The 25,298-nt window shown below is 39.0% G+C and overlaps 1 protein-coding gene across 6 annotated transcripts in view; it reads left to right on the top strand.

Annotated features, from left to right (window-relative positions):
* BNC2 (basonuclin zinc finger protein 2) overlaps window positions 1–25,298 on the top strand; it is a 400,292-nt gene that overhangs the window by 165,625 nt on the left and 209,369 nt on the right. The window lies entirely within an intron of this gene.

Below are 25,298 nucleotides of genomic sequence, written 5' to 3'. Positions count from 1 at the left end.
ATTTGCCAGATTATTATACAACTTGCTGCATTCACTTATGGAATCACAGAGACAAGTTTTGCTCGTATTGCAGCTGCTTCCCCTTAAATGCAGCCTAAGAATGAATTGAAAGCTGTCCCTGACAGGTCATTGAAGAAAGCAATAGGTCTAGCCCCTTTGAATTTTTACAGACTTTAACAACTCTTTGCGCAAGGATTCACAGTGTTATACGATGTCGCTGTTGGAAATGGGACAGTAATATCTGACTTTATGGCCAGGAAAAGTCAATGAAATCATTATACTGTTGTCTACTATGCAATTCTATGGGGAAAATAGTGTAATTTTAAAAATCAACAACAAAAGAACTTAAAAAATAAGCCAAAATAAAAGCACGCTCTCTCTCAGAAACAATAAGTGACCTTGTGCGCAAACACAGATGCTGTGCACAGCAAAGAGATCTCTGCGGACTGGTAGCATTTTATCTGGCCACTTGGTCGGTCTCTCTCTCTCTCTCTCTTTAAGGTTAAGAACTGTTCAAAACATTACTGTCTAGTTACTGTGGTGTCTTTCATTTAGATTCTGTTTATTGACTAAACCACAAGGATCCCTGCCCAAAGTACCAGGCGGTCTACGCTTGAATGATTTTGATTTTCTAACACCAGCCCTGGGGTTTATTTGAAAAATGTACATATACTGCAGCTTTAACAAGTCAAGTGACTGCATGATTTTGACCATGGAGTAGAGTATATCTGAAGATCATTAAATTAAAAAAAAAAAAGAAAAAAAGGAGGGGGGAGGGGAAGAAATGTAGTAGTCACTGTACCAGCACAGTGCATGTATGACACATGGTTTTTGTCTTTTCATCTTCCACAAGAGCCAAAAAGTTTCCTGCCGTTCTTTCCAGCTATTGACAAATGATTGCCAGATGTGAGATCTTTGCAGTGCTCTTTCCCCTTCGCAAACCTGCAGCGATGGGATATTCGATTCTCCCTTGCCCATTTCATCTCCTTTCCACATCTGCCAGGGACACACAGGCAATACATCCCTACATGAGAGTTTAAAGTTTATTCAGCTCCTTCTCCGTCCTCCCTACCCCCACCCCTGTGGTAAACCATTCATATGGACTTCATTCTGTTGTCTCTGACTTGACATAAATCTCCGTGGTATTAAGAATAAGTTGTTTATTTTAACTACTTGCATCTAGGTAAGGTTACTATTTTGTTTATTTTATTTAGTTTCTTTTATTTGTGTGTATGTGAAAAGTATGATATAGCTTTGTCCGTTTCTGTTGTTAGGCTATACAAACAGCTCCTCCTTCTGAAAATGAGGCATGAGATTTTGAGAGATCTTCTGCTAAAGCAATTGTAATGAATAACTAAATAAACATCAGACATGACCTCTCTGCTGCAAAACAGTTGTTTAAAAGGATTATTAAAAATAGGTGAGAAAATAAGCCTTCAACAGCTTATGGAAGATGTCCCATCTTCACCACTTTCCCCCACAGCTACTGTATTCAAGATGGTTTGAAAGAGAGCAAGTTTCTCTTGAAGTAGCTTACAATAGCTGTGAGAGAACTAATTTTTAAGGGACCTGAAATAATCCTGGCAATGGCTACACACCTAATCAGAGTCATATACAGGAGTCTTTATTTGCATCTGTTTTGAATGTGTACTAACAGGGTTTTTTTCCCCCTCTCCAAATTCCCCTTAAAAAAACATTTTAAAAATAACACTTTCCAGCTCCCAGCCTTTCTATAGGGTGGGCTGACACAGGTGGCCTTTCTGCTTTAATACTGCGCTTTTGGCAAACTTAACAGCCCCGACTCCTTGACAAAGATCAGCATCTTTTCTTTTATTTTTTAATTAAAAAATATCAATAGACTGTCTACCATACGTGCTCCAAATAGCTAATAGAATTGTCTTCAGGAATATAGTTACTTGTTTTTTAAGCCTAAGAACGCAAGAGCTTTGCCTTTCCTCTCTTCTGTGACAGTGGTGAAGCATTCATTTGGCATTAACACTTCTTATTCAGCCTTTTAAGAAATAGATCCATAACCTCAATTTCAAAACAGGCTTCATAAACAAGTATTTTTAAATTTTAGGGTATTCTTAGGTTCCCACCTGCTCCTTTTAGAGATAACTTTTAATTAAGGCAGGGGCACCCATAGACTGGAACCCATAGACTGGAACATGCTAAATGACTAAAGTAAGCTAATCTCAAGTGAGTGAAACATTTCCGATGTTCAGGGTTTCTTTAAGTGCAATTTTTTTTTTTTTGCGGCTGAAGGAATAGGACAGCAGGTGACAGTGTACTGCCCATGTGGTTACCTCCTTACCCTTTTGAAAAAGACAATGAAACAAGGGATAGAGGGAAAAGATATTTCACGAGGAAAAGTTACCATTTTTGAAGGTTAAGACAAAAAGTTGTCTCTACCGTTTCCTAAAACCACAAGGTTTGAAGCTCAGGAAGAGGAGATACGATCCTTCAAGTTCAGAACACTTCACATACTTTGTCCTCACTAATGCACTGTCTGGTTTCTCATGCCTTCGTGCTTCCCCCACCATGGTTACCCAGGGAGGTAGAGAGGTTCTAAGCAATGGAGGTGTCATCCGGCCTATGCACCGAGGGAACGTCCTTCAGAGGACGACTTGTCACAAGCCGTCAAAGAAGAGAATGGCTTTGTGGTCTCTGAACATCTGGCAGTGCTGCACAGGAAGCGGAGGGGGTGTCATTAATTGTGATGAAATAATTTAAACCATCAGGAATAAATGAGGCTGTTAAGCTGAGTTCAGATTCCATTTGCCATGCACATGTGTCGAGCAGTCTGTGTGCAGTTAAAATTTTTTTTTGAATTATATTAGCTTGTGAGCAGAAGTGAAACAGATACTGTAAATGAAACGAGTTACAGTGTGATGACATCGTGTAGAACAGCATTCAAAGAAAGAACTTGAAGATCAGTATACAGCAAAGTGCTATGTTCCTTAGATCAGTTTATGCTTAAATTCATACCTGAAGTCCGGGAAGTTGCATGGGTACAACTGAGAATAGTACTGTATTTTGCCTGCTGTACTTAGGACTAAAACAGAAAGTGAAAGACTCCCAGAGTGTTCTAATATTTACTTACTATACAGTTTATAAATAGCTATACCTGTGTAGAGAACTTCGCTCCAAATGTTAGTAAAGCAGTGGGATTTTTTTTTTCCAAACCATGAGTGTTGGCCAGTGACTGACCAGGCTAGTAACTTTGGAATTGGACAAAAGCAGAGATACTGGCAAGTAATTAATACCTGACTAATGCCCCATATTAGACTGGTTCTTGTGAAATTTCATGTAGTTCTTACTTTCACATAGAGATAAGAGAAGTAGATTGACACAAAGTTTTCCTCGATATGGATCAGTGGTATTAAAAATTATATATATATATATATCCAAAAAACAAACACCACCCAGGATTTCAGCATCAGTGCAAGTACAAAAGGGAAGTGGGGAATTTGTAATAATTAGGTGTACAAGATCTAGCCCCTGAATTTGCATTTGCTTGGCCAGTTCTTATACAAAGGATAATCCATGTGGACACCGACCTTTGTCAGGATTGTAGGGATAATAGTTTCAAAAGGTCAGACTCTCTTGAACAGTTATTACGTACAAACTTAACTTCTCTTTAGCATTATGGGACAGATTATGTGGCCCTCAGTTATGACTTTGCAGTGCTCAGGCAGCACAAAGAGAATAGAAACTGGCTGCAAATCTCTAGCAGGTGTAGACCTGGAATAGCTGATTTCCTGTTCCTGCAATTAGGGGACGTATGGGGTGGTGAGGAGTTGTGTCCAGAGCGCACAGTGCTCTAATTATCCCCACTTGAGCAGTCCACCTGCTTTGGTAGCCACAGTTTAGAGCAGCTCTGAGGTTGCTCTAAAATTTTGTTGGTGCCAGCATAGCGCTGGCTGGGTTCCTGACTACTCCCGTCTGCCATGACCAGCAGAAATTGGGTACAGCAGAGATTGGTCTATATTAGTACATCTTTATTTTTTCCTTGAGCAAACATTTTCCAATTTTGTTGCTCTAGCTTGCAACATCATGAGTGCTCTTAACTCCCAGTGGGAGTTGAGGGCACTTAGTACCTCTCAGGATATAGTACAAGGTTCCTCGTAAGATACCTTGAGGTCCTAAAAGAATTAAGCCTAGTATTCTAAATCAGGGTTTTCCCCCGGGATTGCCCTTTAAAGATATCAATGTCATAAAGCTTCAGTAGTCTTTATTGACTTCCTGCACCATCAGCTTCATTAGTTATTGACAACTATTTCCTCTACCAAAAATATATGTATTTTGAATATCTTCCTTGTTTCTTGTCTGTCTTTTGCAGTGGTAGCAGCAGCAAAGGATGAGGTGGCAAAATGCTTTTGAGCAACAGAAATGACAGTATCTGGATCACCAGTATACATAGCATACATCGGTGTAATCCTTTCCAGTTACTGGTTGCATTTACTTTTTCTTTCTTCTTGTTGCATGCCCTGCAGACAGAGCAATCATCTGGTTTAATAGCAAATTCTTATTAAATGAAAGTTTGTACATAAAAATAAAATACTGATGAACATAGCCATGGCTCTCTTTAAAAAAATGATATTAATATATAACTTTATGTATCAGGCGCCCCTTCCTGCCTGATCACAGGAAGTCCTTTTGGAGCTGTGCAGTGATTAACAGAAAATTTAGGACAGCAACAGGGCATTTTCATGTCAATGTGAAGCTGTAGCACTATTAGACCAACATTTTAAAAATGAGTGCATAAAGTTATGCACCTCTGCTATCTGAAGACACCTAAATAAATATGGCTTGATTTTGAGAGGTGCAGAGCACCTTCCACCCCAATTGAATTCTCAGGTGAGGTTGGTATCTGTAGAAGTCAGGCCACATTAATTTCTTCTTTCTTTGATTTCCACCTGTCAATTCAACAGTTGTGATAGGGCCCAATGAAGTCTGTCTACCACTTTCTATCGTGTGCCTGCTTCATGGCTTTGTACATCTTTAAATTTAGGCGCTAGTCTGCTGCATGGATGAATGTTACAGAAAACAAACTGAAGACGATACCATTTCTGTTTTTAAATAACTGTGTCTGTGTGTTGTATCTGAGATATTCCAGTTCCCTCCCCACCGTGCTATACTACCACCATTCACTTTCTGGATTAAGGGCAGTCACTTTTTAAAATTTTTGTAACTAGGTTGATTTACGTACTGGCCTACCAGTCTGTCATTTTCCTACCCACTAATCTATACCACTATGCATTAACAACAGTTTACATGCTGCTGGAAGCTGGGGAGAAACAACCCCTCAGCAAAGTCATCAGAAAATGTATAAATAAAAACTCTGTGTCCCCCCAGACTGGTATATGGTATATTCATGCTAGTGCAAACAGCTCTTTCCACAGAATAGGGCGTGTGCATGTATGCATTTTAAATTAGTTAAGTAATAGGGTTAACCTCTGGCAGTTTTAAGGCTTTGGAAGGGTACTGGGGAGAGAACAGAATTCGCAACTGTGGGGTGAACAGATACTGTTGTAGGCATTGTTAAAACATAGCAACTTAAGTGTAAAAGTAAAAGCTGACAATGGAAGGCAGTCCTCAAGGAATATAACTATTTGTCTGCTAGCTCCAGTGAAATGCAAACTGTTTTATTTAAAAAAAAAAAATAGGTAAGACTTAAAGGATCTTGTCTTTGATTTTAGGCATAAAAAGGCCATTCCACCCCATGAATTCGTTTGTCAGCCAGATAAGTGAAGCCAATTTTGTGTACAGAAGAGAAATGTTTATTGATAGCAATGCACCTTCTGTTTTATAAAGCTTGGTTGTGAGGCTCATGATGTCAAACAGAAATATTGTGATGATGGAATGGAGTTTCTCGGTATGGTTTTGTCATCAGTTAGAGCAATTTTGTCTGGCAGTTCTGCATGCAGAACTTGGGTACATCCATAGAGACATTTGTGCAAAAGAATTGTAAGCCTGGCTCCCAGTAAGGAATGCAATTTTTTTAGCATGGGATTTGTATTCTTTTAACCCCTTGTTCACTTCCCCCTTAAGTATAAATAGCCTTCAGATACTATTTTATCAAACCACAGCAAAGTTAATTAGAAATGCTACTTTCTGTCTGTTGGCTATGTTCTCTTCAGCTGCTATGACCCAAATTAAAAAAAACATTCACTTATATATGTAGCTATTAGGGATTCCTTATATAAAGTAAGGATGTTTTCTTTGCTGTTCAAAGGAATTATGTTTACAGGTACTCATCTTAAAATCAGTGGCTAAGTGTTCAAGAAATTTCCCATGAATGTTGGGTGAATTGGTGATTCTGTTGTCATCTGACTGGGAAGCAGCAAAGTAGAAAGAGGAAAAATGTGTTCATGAAGCAATTGACCTGATCAGGTAACTCCTCTGTGTGTGGCACTTCCATTAAAGTTGTTATAATTCCACACCTGCAGTAGCTGCAGGATCAGGTCCTAACTTTGTAGTGGAGAATGAATACAGTAACGTACGTCCTGATTTTTCAAATGTACTGAGCACCTGCATTTTTCAAATGTACTGAGCTCCCATGGACTTCAGTAAGATTTCTGGATACTCGGCGCTTCTGAAAATCAGGCCCATAGGATTTAGTTCACCCCCCCCACCCCCCAAAAAAAAGCAGCAGTGAGTGCGATTTTTGTGGCAATTATCAAAAAAACATATTTACCTTTTTCCAAATCACTGTATGCGTTTTGTATGTCTGGATATAGACTGCCAATATATTGCTGCCAAATGTGTATATTTTCCTTTGGTTGAACTGGATTTCAAATATGCTCCCTGCTATGGCATTAACAAGTAGCACAAAACCCATGTAATTCATGCACAAATATTATCTTTATGAATTGAGCTATTACTGTATGATGTGGCAGGCATTCGTAGACTTACCCTTGAATCATACTTGATTTATACTGTTTGAGTGAACTGCGAGAGTAGAACTCCACATATAACAAAATGAAATGGTATATTTTGATTGATTCTGGGCTAAAGAATAAAAATTGGTTGTCTAATGTTAATTTAAAAACAGAAAAACTGATTTGAAAACGTAGGCATTTTATTTTGAAGAGACTGTTTACCTCTTCCACTTGATTTCCTAAAGTGAAGCAACTATTTACTCGTGATCCGTACAATACTGACATCCCGTTCTAAATGTGAGATTTTGTATTATTTCTGTGGTTTGTGAATCAGTAGTCACTGAAGAATTTCAGACAAATTATCCATGAATGATTTGTTCAGTGTTTTCTTAATGAGAAAAACCAGAGAATAAGACCACATGACAATAATGGTAAAAGTACATTTTAGGCATTATGTTTAGGCTTTTGTTGAAAACTCTTAAGCATGACAACGTTACTAAGCACAAATTTTTCACAGTCACAGTTGAGCTATGCAGACATATTTGAGTTAGATTTGGTCTGTTTTCTGGAAGTTATTCAGGCCAACTATTATTCTGCCTTTACCAAAACAGGAATCTATTGATTAAAGATGAGGTTTATAATGGAAAACTGTAGCTTCATGCATTGGAAAACAACAAAAAGTGGGGGTAGGCAATGCCTCCTTCACGGGCGGAGGGCACTTTTGTTCAATAGAAGCCACTGTTTAAATCTAGGAGAAAATAATATTAATTAAAAACGACAGTCTTCTTTAAAATAGGAGGAATCCTTGTTGCTTTTACACTTCTTCTTTTCTCCCGTTTCCCCAACCCACTCACTGCCTTTGCATGGCCTCACAATCTATTTCCCTCTGGTTCCTCTTCTATTTAAAATACATAAAATGAATGTTCCTTGATTTGCCTCACATATGGGTCCCCCTCACCAGTCTCACACACACCATTTGGTGATCAACCTCTTTTCTCAGAAATGAAATTTCAGGGAGTTGTTGAACTATGGCAGTTGCATGCCCAAGGGTCTCTAGTGGGGCTGCTGCAGCTCTTTAAAAGTGTTGCCACAGCCATGCTTACAGGGTTTGGGGGTGCTTCAGAGCCTTGCAGCTTGGCAGCAGGAAAGAACAAACCCACTTCAAAGGTGGAATGTGGTTTTGAAGAAGGTTTTTTCTCTTCCTTGCGAAGTTGTGACAGCAATCAATGTGGAGCTTGTGAAGCATGCCAGGATCCATGCTGGTTGTAAGTCCTATAGCACCTCGCAGAAAGGATCTTGGGGGTGTTTCTGAACCCCAAGGCAGGTGATAGCTACTAAATTTTCCAAAATACCCACTTGGAAGGCGGTTGTAGGTAAATACGGTGTGTGAAGGAAAAGATGCAACATTATGATTATTTTTTGTGGTTACCTTTTTTTTTTTTATTGGTTCCATAGCAAATTTGAAGGAAAAAAATTACAAGGTAAGAGTCATGGAACAGTAGATGAAACAACATCAAAGTTTAAGACTGAGGGCCCTAGGGTACAGCTAAATTCTTTTATGCATAGACACTCATATAGTGGTTCCTTCAGTTACACTGTATACCCTTCCTGTCTCCTTTTCCTGCACATGTAGTTTGTCAAAAGGAATTCAGAATCTCTAACATTAAGGTAGAATGTCATAGCAAGAAATAAACCTAAGTTGCAAAAAATGTGTATGCTGGTTACCCCTACTAATTGGGCTAATTAGAGACACCCAGCGCAGAAATTACTTTTAACTAACTTTTATAAAAACTTTTTCTTTCCTTTGATAAAATGATCATTATTTACTATTTGTCTGGCAGAAGAGCCTAAGAACTCCGTTTTGATCTAGGACTCCATTGTGCTAGGTGCTGTACAAACCCAGAACAAATCTTGTTGTTACTCCCATGTTTGACGAAGAGATCCCAGAGTGGGGCATCAAAAATACTGGAAATCTCATTGCCACCCAGGTAGTTATGGTATTGGTAATGATGAATCATGAGTTATGTTCAGTGAACCAGGAAATAACAAGAGGATATCAAAGAAGGGAAAAGATTTTTTTTAAGCTAGTTAAAACTTACTACTTTACTTAATTTAATTTTCATTTAAGTTTCTGGTGGCAAGTGAAAGGGAAGGGGATGAAGCAGCCAGCTAGCTGAGCATCAAGGAAAGAATTTCAAAAGAAGAAAAAACAGTTCAGTTGACCATGATCGAATTAAGTTGCAGTCAGTAGTGAGGGCTAGGGGCTGTTTTTAGTTTTCGTTGTTCCATGGTGAAAGCTATTGACCAATTAAGAAGGCGATTAGTGCAAATCTATATTTATGGCATGACCAAGTCTCCATCAGTGGGGCTGAATGGTGTAATAAAGGTAGTAGTACTGGGGCTCTTCTATTGGCATATGATTCTAAGCTGTAACACAGAAACTTCCGCAGAAGGACTCTAAGAACATGGGAACGGCCATACTGGGTCAGACCAGTGATACATCTAGCCCAGTATCTTGTTTTCCAACTGTGGCCAGTGCCAGATGCTTCAGAGGGAATGAATGGAACAGGGCAGTTATCAGGTGATCCATCCCCTGTTGCCCGGTCCCAGCTTCTGAAAGTTAGAGGCTTAGGGACACCTAGAGCATGGGGTTGCATCCCTGGACAGCTTGGTTAAGAGCCAGTGATGGACCTATCCCCCATGAACTTATCTAATTCTTTTTTTTTAAACCAGTTATAGTTTTGGCTCTCACAACATCCCCTGTCAGAGTTCCACAGGTTGACTGTGTGTTGTGTGAAGCACTTCCTTTTGTATGTTTTAAACCTGCTGCCTATTAATTTCATTGGGTGACCCCTGGTTCTTGTTGTTATGTGAAGGAGTAAATAACACTTCCTTATTCATTTTCCCTACACCATTCATGACTTTACAGACTTCTATCATATCCCCCCCTTAGTCATCTCTTTTCCAAGCTGAACAATCTGTGTCTTTTTAATTTCTCCTTATATGGAAGCTTTTCCATATCCTTAATCATTTTAGTTGCCCTACTCCATACCTTTTCCAATGCTAATATATCTTTTCTGAGATTAAGCGACCAGAACTGCATGCAGTATTGAAGGTGTGGGCATACTATGGTTTTATATAGTAGCATTATGATATTTTCTGTCTTCTGTATATCCCTTTCCTAATGGTTCAACATTCTGTTAGCTTTTTGAGTGCCGCTGCCCATTAGCGGATGTTTCCATAGAACTAACACAATGACTCCAAGATCTCGTTCCTGAGTGGTGGTAACTAATTTTGACCCCATCTTTTTCTATGTATAGTTGGGATTATGTTTTCCAGTGTGCATTACTTTGCAGTTTTCAACAGTGAATTTCATCTGTCATTTTGTTGCCTAGTCACCCGGTTTTGTGAGATCCCTGGGTAACTCTTCACAGTGTGCTTTGGACTAAATTATCTTGAATTGGAAGCTGAAGCCCACGTAGGGGCAATAACCTTTAAAAAAGTCTTGTAATATAGCATAGTGAGTGTGTAAGATGGAGGTTTATGGTTACATGGAAAACTATTGCCTCTTCGATTGAAAAAGTGGGCTCTATGGCTTTATGCATCATTTTTCATCCCATTGTCTATCACTCTTTAGCCTGTACAGTAATGGTTTTCCATTCTAAACATCAGCTTCAGTCAATATATGCAATATTACACACCTCACAGTTACATTATGATCTAAATATGTGAAATGTGGTTTATGAGTCGCTGACTTACTGTAAATCTTTAAAAAAAAAAAACCTAAAATGTTAGTACTATGACTAATTCTGAGTCCCTCAGCACAGACTGAAGGATTTTTCCTTTGTATGAAAATTGTGGGAGGGTTGGGGAAATCACAATACCATAAACCACTGGGTCAAGTTATTCACATCCAGATTGATCTGTTGTCATCTCCTTTTCATTCACATAGTTTCTTTGTGAATTATCAACTCATTCTGACAGAGACCTGTTCTGAATTACAATCAATTTAAAATCTAAGAATCTATCAAAACCATATTTATAGCTGTAGCAAAATGTATATTTACATTACAGTCTGTCCAACATGAGAAATGTCAACAATATTACAGTGTACACTTTATCCTGACTAGCAACAGTAGCTCTATCCAAGTTCCAATCAAAAGTACAGTATAAACACAAAATAAATTTTACAACCTGTGGTGGAAAGGCAATACAAGGAGGAAATGCCAAAACCAGATACTGATTTTATTTGCTGAATATAACTATTACAACAATGCCTAAATGCAGTTGGAAGACGTTTGTAATTTCTGATTTGTGTCAGAATAATTTGTTGTAGATATGAAAAAAGTCACTCCTGTCTTTTCCTTTTTGAAAAAATAAATGTACTTATTGTTGACGGTGCTGACTGACAGCTGTGAAGACTGACATTCTCTCTCTATTTCTAGCCACAGAATAAGTGGAATGGCAGTGGTAATATGAGCATCCACAAATGCTCTACCAAGCGAAGAGGGAGGGTCCTACGCTTGGTGATGCACAGGCCATTCCATCTGGCTTATAACAGAACAAAGCAACTGTCCAAACCTAGTAATTGGTGAATAGGGTTGTGGTAGTTGGAGGTGAAAGGCAAATTCACACTGGCTGCATATTAGTGATTTAGTCTCTTTATTCACTATGAAAATGTGAAGCACTTTGAATTGGCAGTAGATAACCAGTGTAAAATGCACTGGTGAATAGCCCTATATAGTTGACTGCTATTAGCTGATTGTGTTCTATCACAATTTTAGTTGGGGCTCGTGAATGCCTGTCGTGGTGTTGAGCAGCATTGGCAAGCAAAATGGTGGAAACACTACAATAGCGGCAGTGTAGTCCCTCATCATGACAAGTCACGTGGCAGTTCAAGTTGTAAGCCTCCCAAGGCCATCACTCCAACGGAGGTTCACTAGTTGGTGAATGCATTCCAAATGGATCACCGATTCTGGCATGAGTTATGGAGAGTGAATCATGATAAATGAGCAGTCAGTCATAGGGATTCATAAGGGTGTCTCTTTCTGTACCAGTTCAGTCTTTCAGCATTGAAGTTATGATGTACAAGAAGTTTTCATGGGTCTGCCATGTAGTACTACACAACTGAGTCACCAACCTACTCTGCCTTCTCATTGAAACTAGAATAGGTACAAAAGAATTCCTGGTCTGTGTCCAAAATGCTGTTGCAGTATTGCCATCATGGCATCTGCATAGGTATCATCAATTTCCAGTGTAGCAAAAAGTGCGTTCCAAAGCAGAGCAGCAGAATGATATGTTTTTAGCCATTAGAGACATGCAGGCCAGTAGCAGATGGATACAGTGAATGTAGGCTAGCCATAATGACCACAGCATCATCTGTTTTCCAACAATACTAATAACAGATGTTGTAAGGTTGAGTTATCTTGGTCATCATTTTATTTTAGTAAAACCTCATAATGCCAGATTGGCTAAAATCATTTTTGTATTACTGTGCTAGCAAGTTCAAATAAACATCTTTATGCTAACAACTGAAACATCTTGACTGTTCCTTCAGCCTGGTTAGTGCTTCCTTACCAAAGGTTGTTTCTTAAAGGTACAGTAACACATTTATCACCTCTTAAACTGGTAATCACGGCCAGGTTGGACAAAACTAAACAAAGCTTTGTAACCCAATAAAATAGTTTTTTTACGTATTTTTGTAATTTTGCATGTTTCATTTCCCATTTTGTTGTGGTGGAGACCTTTATGGTTTGCATGCTTTGAGTGCTGTATAGGGCCTGGTGACTGTTTACTTGATCTGTGGTGTGCCTGAATTATTGCCTATAATACCTATGTGGGCTTTTTGGTAGGTACTTATAGCTAAAACTAGAAGTTGTTGTTATATTTATTTGTATTATCATAGTGCTTAAGAGCGCCAGTCATAGACCAGTCATAGATCATGTAGAAGCCATTGTGCTAGGCACTGTACAAACACAGAACAAAAAGACAGTCCTTGCTCCAGAGAACTTGCAGTATAAGTTCTGAATCAGAAGTGGCTTCAGAATTGTACACCATAACAATATTTATGTTTTATAACTACATATATAAATTTAACAAGTGTGAGATTATAAAATATACATCATTACAACTGTGTCTGGACTAATGGCTGTTGATCAATTACTGTAAAATAGATACAGTGCCTGAGACATCTGATAAAGAGCAAAAAGTTTATAATGTTTTTGTGGATTCTGCCTGGGATAGGTCATTCTGGATTCTCTTTTATGCAGGTGGTAAACAGATGAGATTCTGTTGCTTATGTGTGAAGTTTAAAGTGAGGGAACATATCAGATCTTTCATGTGTGTGTTCCAGTATTATCCACAATGATCCAGTTCTGTTCCATAATGATATATGAACAATGGTTTTTGAACGATACCTATCGTTCATTGCCAGCTTTGTGTAGATCTCTTAATTGTCGTAGGTCAGTCATAAATGTAGAATACAGCCAATTGAAAAGTATTTCCCAATAATATTGTCTCGGTGTAGTTCCCCCTCCTCTTTAAACACTCCTCCTTCCATCTACTTTTCTCTTTATGTGTATTTATTGTATTGGATAAGGCTATATCAAAATGCATTAAACAAAAGATCAAGGGAATGCCAAAGTTACCTGAAGGAAAGAAAACAGAGTTGAAGATGAGACAAATATGAGAATAACGCATAAGCAGAAGCACTCCAGCGCAGAGATATAATTCATGACAAAAACACGGAACAATAATATATATATTTAAAAAAAAACAACCTTGTGAAGGGAAAACTTTAAGCACTCTAAAAAAGATGGAAAACATCTCAAGTGACGGGTCTTGAAATAAGGTGCAGTGGAGACCACAGTTGCCAAGGCGGGGTGTCCAGTGATATGGGTTTACCTGTATAAGCAAATTTTCTACATACTAAACAAAATGTAAACAGAGAGAGAGTACTCAACAAGGGACTAAACCCTCTACTCTATAAAGACATAAAATATGTTTAACTTCATTCATGAATAGCCCCATTGAGCCCAATGAAACTACTTGCATGCGTAAAGTTAAGTATATGAATAAGTCTGCAGAACTGGGGCCTAAGGAATCACCATCCTGTATATTTTGTCAAACGTTAACATATCACATAAAGTAATAGAAAACCTCTGGAAAGGACTTTTGGAACTTGTAAAAGAATATTTGTTGTGTAACAGGGTTGTGATTTTTTTTTAACCAGGATTCTACAGTGCTAATAACCAAATGATGAATTTAACATTAAATTTTTCTTGCAGACCCACACAACAATTACCAAATTACCAAAGAAACAAATTCAGCATTAAGTTAAGTGCCCAGGATATTTGTTTATCCTTCCCACCATCACATGCCTGAGTTTGGGGGTATTGTTAATTTTGTGCAAAACCCTATTTCCCACAATATTGGGTGGGATGGAGAGAAGAGGAGCCAGTGCTGGAGCCCGCTGAGTAAGCATATGTTAAAATTAACTTAGAAGGAATAACTTCTACACTTGAGATTAAGAATTTATTAGACGATGTCAATTTTGACATTTTTCCCAGTTGTATCTCAAATGGAAAATGTAGCAGCCACAAGTGGATTTGTGACACTTCCCCCAAACAATTTAAATGTAGAAATCAATCAGTAGATTTCAGTGATTCATGCACGTATCTTTACATTTGTGGCAGATTTGATAGGATTGATATTAATAGTTGTATCATCATTATATTGATAAAGTAATAGTAGAACAATAATCTTCATTTTATTCCATTCTTACAAAACCCCATATGTGAAAGAACACATTGGAATAGAAACGGCTTTGTGTAGTAGGAATTTCAGTCAGTAGGTAGGTATACATTTACTTGCACTCCTACCTGAAAATCAGGCCTATCAGTATTATACAGTACAAAATGTGGGATGAAACTGCCGCATTTTCTAGCATATGCTGTGACTTGAAAGGCCAGTCAGTGTAAAGTGTGTCTTTCACTTCATGGGGAAACATGGAACCCACAGCAGGATGTTGAACCTTTACTGCAAAAATTGCAATACATGTTATTGCTAAAAAACCCCTTCCACTTTCTCATGTAGTATTGATTGCTATACGTTAGTATTGGCTGACTTGAAATATGAGAGAAGAAACATTTGTGATCATGTTCTGTAAACAGAGCTGAATTAATGAATGATTGGTTCAATATGGGTTCTGACAAAATCACAAAGAGCCTAAAAAAACCATGAAAGGACATCATCATTTTATTCCAGGTGTACTTTCCTAAACGTATGCAGTGACCGATATGGAGAGCAATAGATAAAAATTAATGGCAATCTGGCAACTTACAGTGAAAGACTATTTGTTTAAAAAAAAGTATCTTCAAATAATGAAGTGAGTATCCCTTGGATACTCCAGTAACAATTTAAAGGTACACCCTCAATTTAAAAATTACACACATCCAACATCTTCCCAGTTGTGCATACGGGTCTTTCTCACAGCAGCACAAGTAGAGAAAAACCTTTTAAAAATAGGATAATATGATTTTAAAATCATTAAAGTTCGCAGGGGTTCAGGAGCAAGTGTGGTACCCATAACTACTTCAACTTTTTTTTTTTAAAAAAAACTGACCTGATTTCAATTGATCTGATTTGAAATGAACCATAAAGGTTTTTATAACTCTAAATCAATAACATCATTTAAAGGCAAAATCCTGCAGTTGTCAGTCAGAATTCCCACTGACTGCAACAGAGTTTTGACAGGATAAGTATAGAATAAACACTGCAGGACTGGACTCTGTGTACAGTCTTTACTGCCTGTGATATTTAATTTTGTATTAATCTTCTAAAATAGTGTTGTTTTTGTGTGTATTTTAAAAATATTTCTCAGTGTTAATATGCATGAAGGGTGCAAAGAGGAGATTGGAGTGAATTTTGTCTCTTGATTGCACTAGCTGATTATTTTGACATAAGAAGAGAAAATTCTGTGTAATGCAAGACTTTCCAGGGCAGAAGTTAACTTCTCCTACATTGTAGGCTTGCTTCTGGCTTCTTATAAAGATGACATGCAAAGCAATTTCTGAAAGGCTGTGGATCGTAGTCTATAGCAGGGGAAAGCAAAGAGAGGAAGATGGAAGACAAGTTGCATCTTCAGATCCAGCACTCCTACTGGAAACATAAACTGGGGGGAGGGGGGGAGGGGAAAGATTAGTAAGTAGGTACCTAGAAGACACTTTAGTAAAGATAAATCACATTCTCTTCTGCTTCTGCCTCATTTCTAGCTATACCAGGCCATTGTTCCATCAGATGCATTTGCTGGATTGTGCCATGTCCAATGTTGGTAGCAATGATAGTGTCAACACAAAAGCAAATTATTACCTGGATTTTCTATGTGCAGTCATTATAATGTGTCATGTTTTTTGACTTCCATTAGGCTCAATGACAAAATTAAACAATCACTATTTCATTTGGCAACACAAGGAGTCTAATTTTGGACTATTTTATTTATTTATTTTAAAAAATTTTGGAGTACAATTACATGGCAAACTGCAATCATTCCCCAGTAGATAGCTCCAATTGTTTGCAGATTCATAAAGCAGGAAGGAACGTTGGAGTCTCAGCTCAAGGCTGAGAGCTTGCAGCAGGTTGGCCAGAATTCTGAAGGCAAAGTGACTTGTTAATAATTTTACATTAGGAGCTCTAATTGTGATTTTGGGGTATTTGAAGTTAGGGGATCAAAAAACGATATTCTCTTGGACAATCTGGGGATTATTCAGGCCAGCAGTAGTTGCTCAGCAGTCTCAGGGCTGTTGTCAAGCTTCTAATATTTGCTATAGCATGTTTTTTCTCAGTTTATCCAGGGTGGTCTTAGAGTCTCTGACAGTAAGTGGTTCAAGGAAATATGGCTGTTTGGGGAGGGTGACATCATTGCTGCCGTGTGTGGGCAGGCCTGTGCAATAGTCCTTCCCTTTTCTCAGTGGGGGAAATCAGCATATGTTGTATGGGAGGAAGGTCAGTTATTCCCAGTGAGGAAGCACTGACCCTTTCGAGATCATCAAAATGACTTTCATTTGTAATGATTAAACAAGGCTTATTTTGTATTAATGTGCAAGTAAAGCTGCCCTTTATTTCCACTAGTAGTGAGACACAGGCTTAATAAAAATTCAGGAAAGGGGATGAGGTGTGGGAGCTGGCTGCTGCTGAAGAGGAGGTAGGAAAGTATGAGACAAATATGCAGGGTTCAGTCCCACTTTCTCATACATTAGTATAAACCAGGAGTGTAATTCAGATGTCAGTGGATTAACACTGGTGTAAAACATGTGCGAGTGAGAACAGAATTAGGCCCAGAGTGTTTCTGAGTGGTGTATTCCTCTGGCTCTAGCTTTTGCTCCGTCTGTGATATTCCCTCCAACATAAAACCTAGCAAGTTTCTGGTCTTATGGCCCAGTCTGTTTGAAAAGGTGTGCGTTTATAGACTACTTTTAATCATTCATATAATGATTGGTGGCTCCCTGTTGTTAAACCACTTATTGATTCATCATTGTTGACCGTACTCAGCTGAAGGAACTGGTCCTGTCAGTCATTGATTGACTGGGAAGGAAGCGTAGAGCTATTCCAACCCACTTTTTTTCATTAGCAGCAGTTACAGTAGGGTTGTGCAAAAGCTCCACGATGGTGAATCACTTACCTTACGTTAAGAGGTGTCTTATTTGATTGAAATTGCTAAGTTAACTCAAACGGATGCATCTAAAATCTTTGGAACGGATGAAACTGTCCATAGCCTCAGATCCAAGTTGGCTAATGGTTTACCTGCTGGAAAATAAATTTAGGTGGAGAGAACAGCCCTAGTGTAAAATTATTTCCAACGCAAATATGGCTTCATGATACATGTTAGTTTTACTGAGGAGATGTTGCTACAGATATTATACTGTCAGACAAAACAAATGCATACTGTATAAAGCTAGGTTGGTTCAAGACTGTTCAAATAATTATGCTCAAGTCAAAATTAATAGCTGTCTTGTTAGTACTGTTTCTGCATTTAGATAAGATTTAAAGCATTACTAGCCCATGTGCACAAATTCTCAAATAAAGAAAGAACTTAAGAAAAAATATGAGTACCCAGTGAAAGTGACTGTCATTCACATAGTAGAACACAGGTCATTTTATTATCTGAGACTACAGCTTCTGATCATAGAGCTAGAGCTTTTTTCCTAGTTTATTTTATATTTGGGGAAAATTACAAAAAATTGAAATCTAACAATAAAAAAGAGCACTAAAAGTGAATATCCAAAACAAAACTACAATTTTAATGACATTTTATCAGTGCCTTAGAGCCTGTGTCTTTGCTACAGCTCATGGAATGTTTTATTTTTGTTATAATTACAGTATCTTGCCTGCACTTTGTCCCTCTGATCCTTTGTTAAAGCCCAGATCACTATGTGCAGACTATGCTTGTAGGTGTGATTTATTGAGTGACAAGTAGCTGTAGGGTAGAACACACGCCTCTGTACCTGAGTAAAGTATTAGACATCACAGAGCTAGGGAGGGAGAGGAGAAAAGCAAAGAGCAGTAACACAGCAGCTCCTGGATACAGATCAGACAAGAGGTTCTGCCACAAATCACCTAGAAACATGTCAGACGCTGCATGTTTGTTGTTTTACACTGAGGGCACAGCCGTAGTCCAAAAGTATTGATTCTTTTCTTTGTACAGAGACAGAAACTGTCAGCTCTAGCAGGCTGACCTTGGTATGGCTCAGACAACTATTCCCCATCCTGCCTACCAGAGGAACCCCACAGGAAATGTGTAGGAAAGATATGCCAATGTCCACTTCACATAAACAGAGAGAAACCCAAGCCTGCCGAAACAACTCCCATCTCTCCCCCCAGAGGCCCATGGTAGCAGTTCTGCACCATATTCCATATGACAGAGAATTCGATTTTTCCACTGCCCCAAAATTCAAGAGAAACACTAATTCCACTTAATCGGTCAAGAATTTAAGAACGACTTTAAGGGGAAAAAATAGAAAAAATACCTCATTCTTACAAAGGAGAAAGTTGTTTTCTGTTTTTATGGACTTGGTGAGGGGGAGTGGGAAGCGAGCCCACCTGCACTAATCCTAGTCAGGATCGTTTTAATAGGATTGTAATTATTTGTGGTGTTGTAGTAAAATGACGCAGGCATATTGTGCATGTAAAAACATGACCACTTTTCTGAGAAATATTTGAGTTGACTTTTAAACATTCTGTTACATTTTATTACCATGTTGCACTTCAAGTGATTTGTGTACTGTGCCTACAGAGTTCACTCTTTACTTTTTCTGTTATGCTGATTCCCCAAACTTCCCCCAGGAAGGAAAAAAAACCAAACCCCAACCCAGTTTTAACAGTCAACTGACCTCATTTTAGGTTAAGCTTTTCCTTTGAAGGTGCTGTGAGTCAAAACTGTTATGCCAAAGTTTGGGGGATAGTATTTCTAAAGGTGCAATTGGTTTTTAAAGTCCTGAACAGCATGGGCCTTTACTGAATTTGTAGTCACCTCCTTGAACCAAGTTCTGATATGTATCTATACTCTGAGAGTGCCCATTGTCTGTGAATTCCACCATCGTGTTTTGGGTCAGTGAGTGATTGTGCATTTTCTCTGGCAGCTTCTAGAGTGTAGAACCCACTTTCCCTGGACATCACCTACCTTAGCTTGTATCATCTTTTATTTTTTAAAGCATGTTGAAACACTACCCTTTTTTTCTCCTAGGTATTTTGTCAATTTTATTATTTACTCAGCCCCTAAAATGTGCTAGGTGCCTTACAGACTGGAGAGAAGAATGGTCCCAGACCTGAAGTACTTTCATCTTGAACATGACACATCACAATCAGCAGATGGGAGAAAAGCCAAAAAGGTAGATAGGGGAGGAGAATATGAAGGTTGCCAGAGAGCTTGGGAGCCCCTTGGTAGGTTCTACACTCCCCCTTTTTGTGTACCATAGTTGGTATCCATCCATCCATGGTACTGTGCTGTATTTGAAGTTGTTGTGCATGGCCTGAGCATCTTAACAGGTGACAAGGGGGTGGTTTATAAAATATTTGTTGTTGTAACTCTTAGCAAATTTTACAGTACTGTATTTTTAATTACAGGGGTAATTACAGGGGGTCGTCAGGGCTTGATGTCGATCCAGGAGACAGAGGTGATGGAAAGCGAGTTGTAGACGAAGTGGTTGGCTCTGGTTCAGCTCGAAAAGTTGATTGCGTAGGCTCATCTGCTGCTGGTTGTTTTTCCTTGAAAAACATGGTGATCGGCAACTGTCACTGTTGTCTCTTGAGCTGCTCAAATATTTCTTGATATGGTCTCAAATCGTCCGTAATACTACGTGTGATTTTGAGGCTTCGTTCCATAGAGGGATCGTATTCAGAAATTAAATAATTTAAGTGTTTCGCTGCTTGGAACACTTCAGCAAATTTATGAAGATTCCAACTTGCTGGCTCTTCTTGTTCATCGTCGTCATCTTCATCTTCTGTAGACTATTTTATCAGTTCGTCTAACTCTTCATTAGTGAATGTTTCTCTATGGCTCTCAATTAATTCTTCAATTTCTTCCTCAAGGATGTCGAAGAAGCCATCACTATCCACTTGCCTGGCCACCTGAACAATGTGTTTCACTTCTTTGTCAATGGTCAGAAAACCCTTAAAATCATTCACACATTTTTTCCATAGGTTTCACCAACATGCATTGACTGTTTCAGGCTTGATTGCATCCATTGCCTGTTTAATATAAGTGATACAATTGGCAATGTTGAAGGACTTCCAACACTCCATCACATTAAGATTGGGATCAGCATCCATAGTGCTACATATCCGTGAGAACGTAAGCCTCGTGTATGTGGCCTTGAAACAGTGAATCACGCCTTGGTTGAGAGGTTGGACGATGGAGGTGGTATTGTGGGGGGGAGAAAGACTACTTCAACGTTGTTATGCACAAACTGGAGTGCCGCAGGGTGGCCAGGAGCATTGTCTACGATCAGCAACACTTTAAAGTCAAGTCCTTTTTCTTCGAGGTACCGCTTGACCTCCGGAATGAAACACTTGTGGAACCAATCCAGAAATAATTCTGCCGTCACTCAAGCCTTTTTATTTGATTGCCAGAACGCAGGCAGGAGACTTTCGTTCTTGCCTTTTAGGGCACGGGAATTTGCAGCCTTGTAGAGCAAGCCCAGCTTTATTAAATGCCCAGCCACATAGCCACAAAACAACACAGTGACACAGTCTTTAGCTGCTTTGAAGCCAATTGTCTTTCTGATTTCAAAGTGTAAGTGTGGTTGGGCGTTTTTTTCCAGAAGAGCCCAGTCTCATCAGCATTAAAAACTTGTTCCGGAAGATCGCCCTTTTCTTCTATGATTTTCTTTAATTGTTTGGGGTAGACTTTTGCTGCCTCTTAATTGCAGCTTCACCAGTAGTCTGCACGTTTTTGAGGTTGAAGTGGTTCCTAAAACTGTTAAACCCACCTAGGCTGGCTTTGAATTACTTCTCATCAGAAGGCTGTCCCTCTTCGGCAGGAGGTTTGAACAGCACATAGAGGCTCAGAGCCTTTTCTTGCAATGTGTTGCCATCAATAGGCACACGTTTACAGTTCACGTCTTCCAGCCATAAGTTTAATGCCTTTTCAGTCTTCACTAAAATCTTATCACACACCTGGCTCGTCACCTTAGCAGTTACTGGAGCACTTGATGCCACATCTTGATGAATTTCTCTCTCTCAAATCTTGATGGCACAGATGCTAGATTCGTTGCGGCCATATTTACATGCCGTGTTGGAGACTGACATACCGTCTCTCAATAAGTCCAACACAGCCAGTTTTTCCTCAAGCGTTGGAACAGATCGCTGTTTCTTTGGCTGAGCACCAGATGAAGTAATTGGCTTGCTTTTAGGGGCCATGTTTTATGAAAAATACGTACAGTATCTTTAAACACTAGAATCACACTCAACGCAGCGAGATGCTCACATTATGAGAGGCACGCGGGAACTGAGACCGACTGAGGGAACAGCAGAGTCACGTCTCCCATCTCACGCTCACTCCGGGGCATATGCTCATTGAGTGGAATGGTGGGTGGAATCGCCTGCAGTATTTACAGTATCTTGTTTTTGTTTTTTTTTTTTTTGCTGAGCTCGTATAGTTGAATTCGCGTAAGTTAAATGTGTGTATGGTGCGACTCACCTGTAAAATGTTAACTCATGAGCATATTACACAAAATGTAAAGCATTGTAAGGTAAAGACTTATTTTTTATCTTGCCAGGAAGACGGGCATGGTACCCTAGTAGGAAAATATGTTGTCCAGAGCATTTTTTTAAGAACCGTGATGTTTTGTAAATCTTGTGTTTGGTCATTTATTTTTTATATATATAATAACCTTAAAAACCCATCAACACTGGAAATCTGGACTTCATTTGACATCACTTAATCCCATAGGTATTGGAATGTTTGTTCAATCCAGTGTTTTACCAGTGCTTTAAAAGAGAGTTTGTCATATTAAAAATCACACTTCTTAAAGTGTTATCCCAACTGTGGTTACAAGTAACACAAAAGGTCACTATCCTTCAGGGCTCCATATGGGCACAGGATTCTAGTCTTGTTGCTGGATCTAAACTTGTGGTTGCTGTCAATGAAAAATATTGGAGGAAACTTGCTCTTTTTCAGATTGTTTGCTTTATGCATTCAAAAGCACTTTTTGCGTAGTCATTTTCAATGTTTCCCTTTTCTAGTTAGTTTTCCCTTCGCACAAGTGAGAGAGAAAAACATCAGAAGAATGTGAAAATCTGTTTGTAAAAGCAAGAATTGGCAGAGGCACTGAGAGTCCAGTGTAGTGTCAGAAACTAGTTTTTATTCTTTTTTTAACTTGATTAGATTTCAAGATGGCTGTGTCCCGTTAATACTTTCTATGGCATTTTGCAAAATATTCACTTTTGAAGGGACACAAATGCATATAAAATAAAAATTTTTAAATGGCCTTACCGCTTGTGATGGGTTGTTCCCCACCCCGTCTTTCCGGGGTGCCACCTGATATACTGGGGTACCACTGAACCTGCCTATTCCACCAGCCTGGGCTCCCTCACAGTGTCCTGCTGAGGCAGGCCCTCAAGCCTCCTCCAGAGCGTACACAGGTAGAGACACCCAGCTGCAGAAAGATGCAGACACTGACATCACCTCTGCATGGGAAGGCTCAGCTAGAGAATTGCCTAGCACTCAAGTGCACATCCTCTCTGGAGTGTAAAGCCAAAATTCTATCGTCTCGCGCTGCACAGATAACTGTACAGCATAAGCTCATGGAAATCTGCTCCCCCTCACCCCAGTGTGGAGGAAGATATGCATAGCTTGTCCCCAGCTAGCCAGACAGACTGATTACATTCTGTCTGGTGGGCGTTCTCCAGGTGTGAAGACATTTGTAGTACAGATAGAATCATAGAACTAGAAGGGACCTTGAGAGGTGATCTAATCCAGTCCCCTGCACTCAAGGCAGGTCTAAGTATTATCTAGACCATCCCTGACAGGTGTTTGTCCAACCTGCTCTTAAAAATCCCCAATGATGGAGATTCCACAACCTCCCCAGGCAATTTATTCCAGTGTTTAACCACTCTGACAGTTAGGAAGTTTTTCCTAATGTCCAACCTAAACCTCCCTTTCTACAATTTAAGCCCATTGCTTCTTGTCCTATCCTCAGAGCTTAAGAAGAACAATTTTTCTCCCTCCTCTTTGTAACAACCATTTATGTACTTGGAAATTGTTATCATGTCCCCTCTCAGTCTTCTCTTCTCCAGACTAAACAAACCCAATTTTTTCAATCTTCCCTCATAGGTCATGTTTTATAGACCTTTAATCATTTTTGTTGCTCTTCTCTGGATTTTCTCCAGTTAGTCCACATCTTTCCTGAAATGTGGCGCCCAGAACTGGACACAATACTCCAGTTGAGGCCAAATCAGCGTGGAGTAGAGCAGAAGAATTACTTCTCATGTCTTGCTAACAGTACTCCTGCTAATACATCCCAGAATTATGTATGCTTTTTGTGCAACAGTGTTACACTGTTGATTCATATTTAGCTTGTGATCCACTATGGCCCCCAGATCCCTTTCCGCAGTACTCCTTCCAAGGCAATCATTTCCCATTTTGTATGTGTGCAACTGATTGTTCCTTCCTAAGTGGAGTACTTTGTATTTGTCCTTATTGAATTTCATCCTATTTACTTCAGACCATTTCTCCAGTTTGTCCAGATCGTTTTGAATTTTAATCCTATTCTCCAAAGCATTTGCAACCCCTCCCAGTTTGGTATTGTCTGCAAACTTTATAAGTGTACTCTCTATGCCATTATCTAAATCATTGATGAAGATATTGAACAGAACCGGATCCAGAACTGATCCCTGCAGGACCCCACTCATTATGCCCTTCCAGCATGACTGTGAACCACTGATAACTACTCTCTGGGAATGATTTTCCTACCAGTTATTCACCCACCTTATAGTAGCTCCACCTAGGTTGTATTTCTCTAGTTTGTTTATGAGAAGGTCATGCGAGACAGCATCAAAAGCCTTACTGAAGTCAAGATATACTACTTCTACCACTTCCCCCTATCCACAAGGCTTGTTACACTGTCAAACTAAGCTATCAGGTTGGTTTGACACGATTTGTTCTGGACAAATCCATGCTGATTGTTATTTACCATCGTATTATCTTCTAGGTGTTTGCAAATTGATTGCTTAATTATTAGCTCCATTATCTTTCCAGATACAGAAGTTAAGCTGACTGGTCTGTAATTCCCCGGGTTGTCCTTATTTCCCTTTTTATAGATGGGCACTATATTTGCCCTTTTTCAGTCTTCTGGAATGTCTCCTGTCTTCCATGACTTTTCAAAGGTAATTGCTAATGGCTCAGATATCTCCTCAGTCAGCTTCTTGATTATTCTAGGATGCATTTCATCAGGCCCTGGTGATTTGAAGACATCTAATTGTCTAAGTAATTTTTGACTTGTTCTTTCCCTATTTTAGGCTCTGATCCTAACTCATTTTCACTGGCATTCACTATGTTAGACGTCCAATCACCACCAACTTAATGGTGAAAACCAAAATAAAGAAGTCATTAAGCACCTCGGCCATTTCCACATTTTGTATTGTTTAATTGTCTTTCTGTTATTGTCTTATTGTCCATCGTCTGTTATAGTCAATATTCCTAACTTTAGATACAAGAATGATACATGCATACAAATAGGATAGTCATATTCAGTAAATCACAATCTTTCCAATGATATCTCACAAGACCCATCTTGCATAAAATACATCTTAGATATGCTGTAATCATATTATAACAATATTTCTATGAAGAATATGTGGCATAGTGTCACACTGGTATTACCACTTAGATTGTTAAAGCTAGAGAGAGGAAAATATTTC

The sequence above is a fragment of the Caretta caretta genome, chromosome 5 (genome assembly GCF_965140235.1).
Source record: "Caretta caretta isolate rCarCar2 chromosome 5, rCarCar1.hap1, whole genome shotgun sequence".
Classification (NCBI taxonomy): domain Eukaryota; kingdom Metazoa; phylum Chordata; order Testudines; family Cheloniidae; genus Caretta; species Caretta caretta.
Note: the sequence above shows the minus strand (reverse complement) of the source record. Positions and strands in the feature narration are given on the sequence as shown.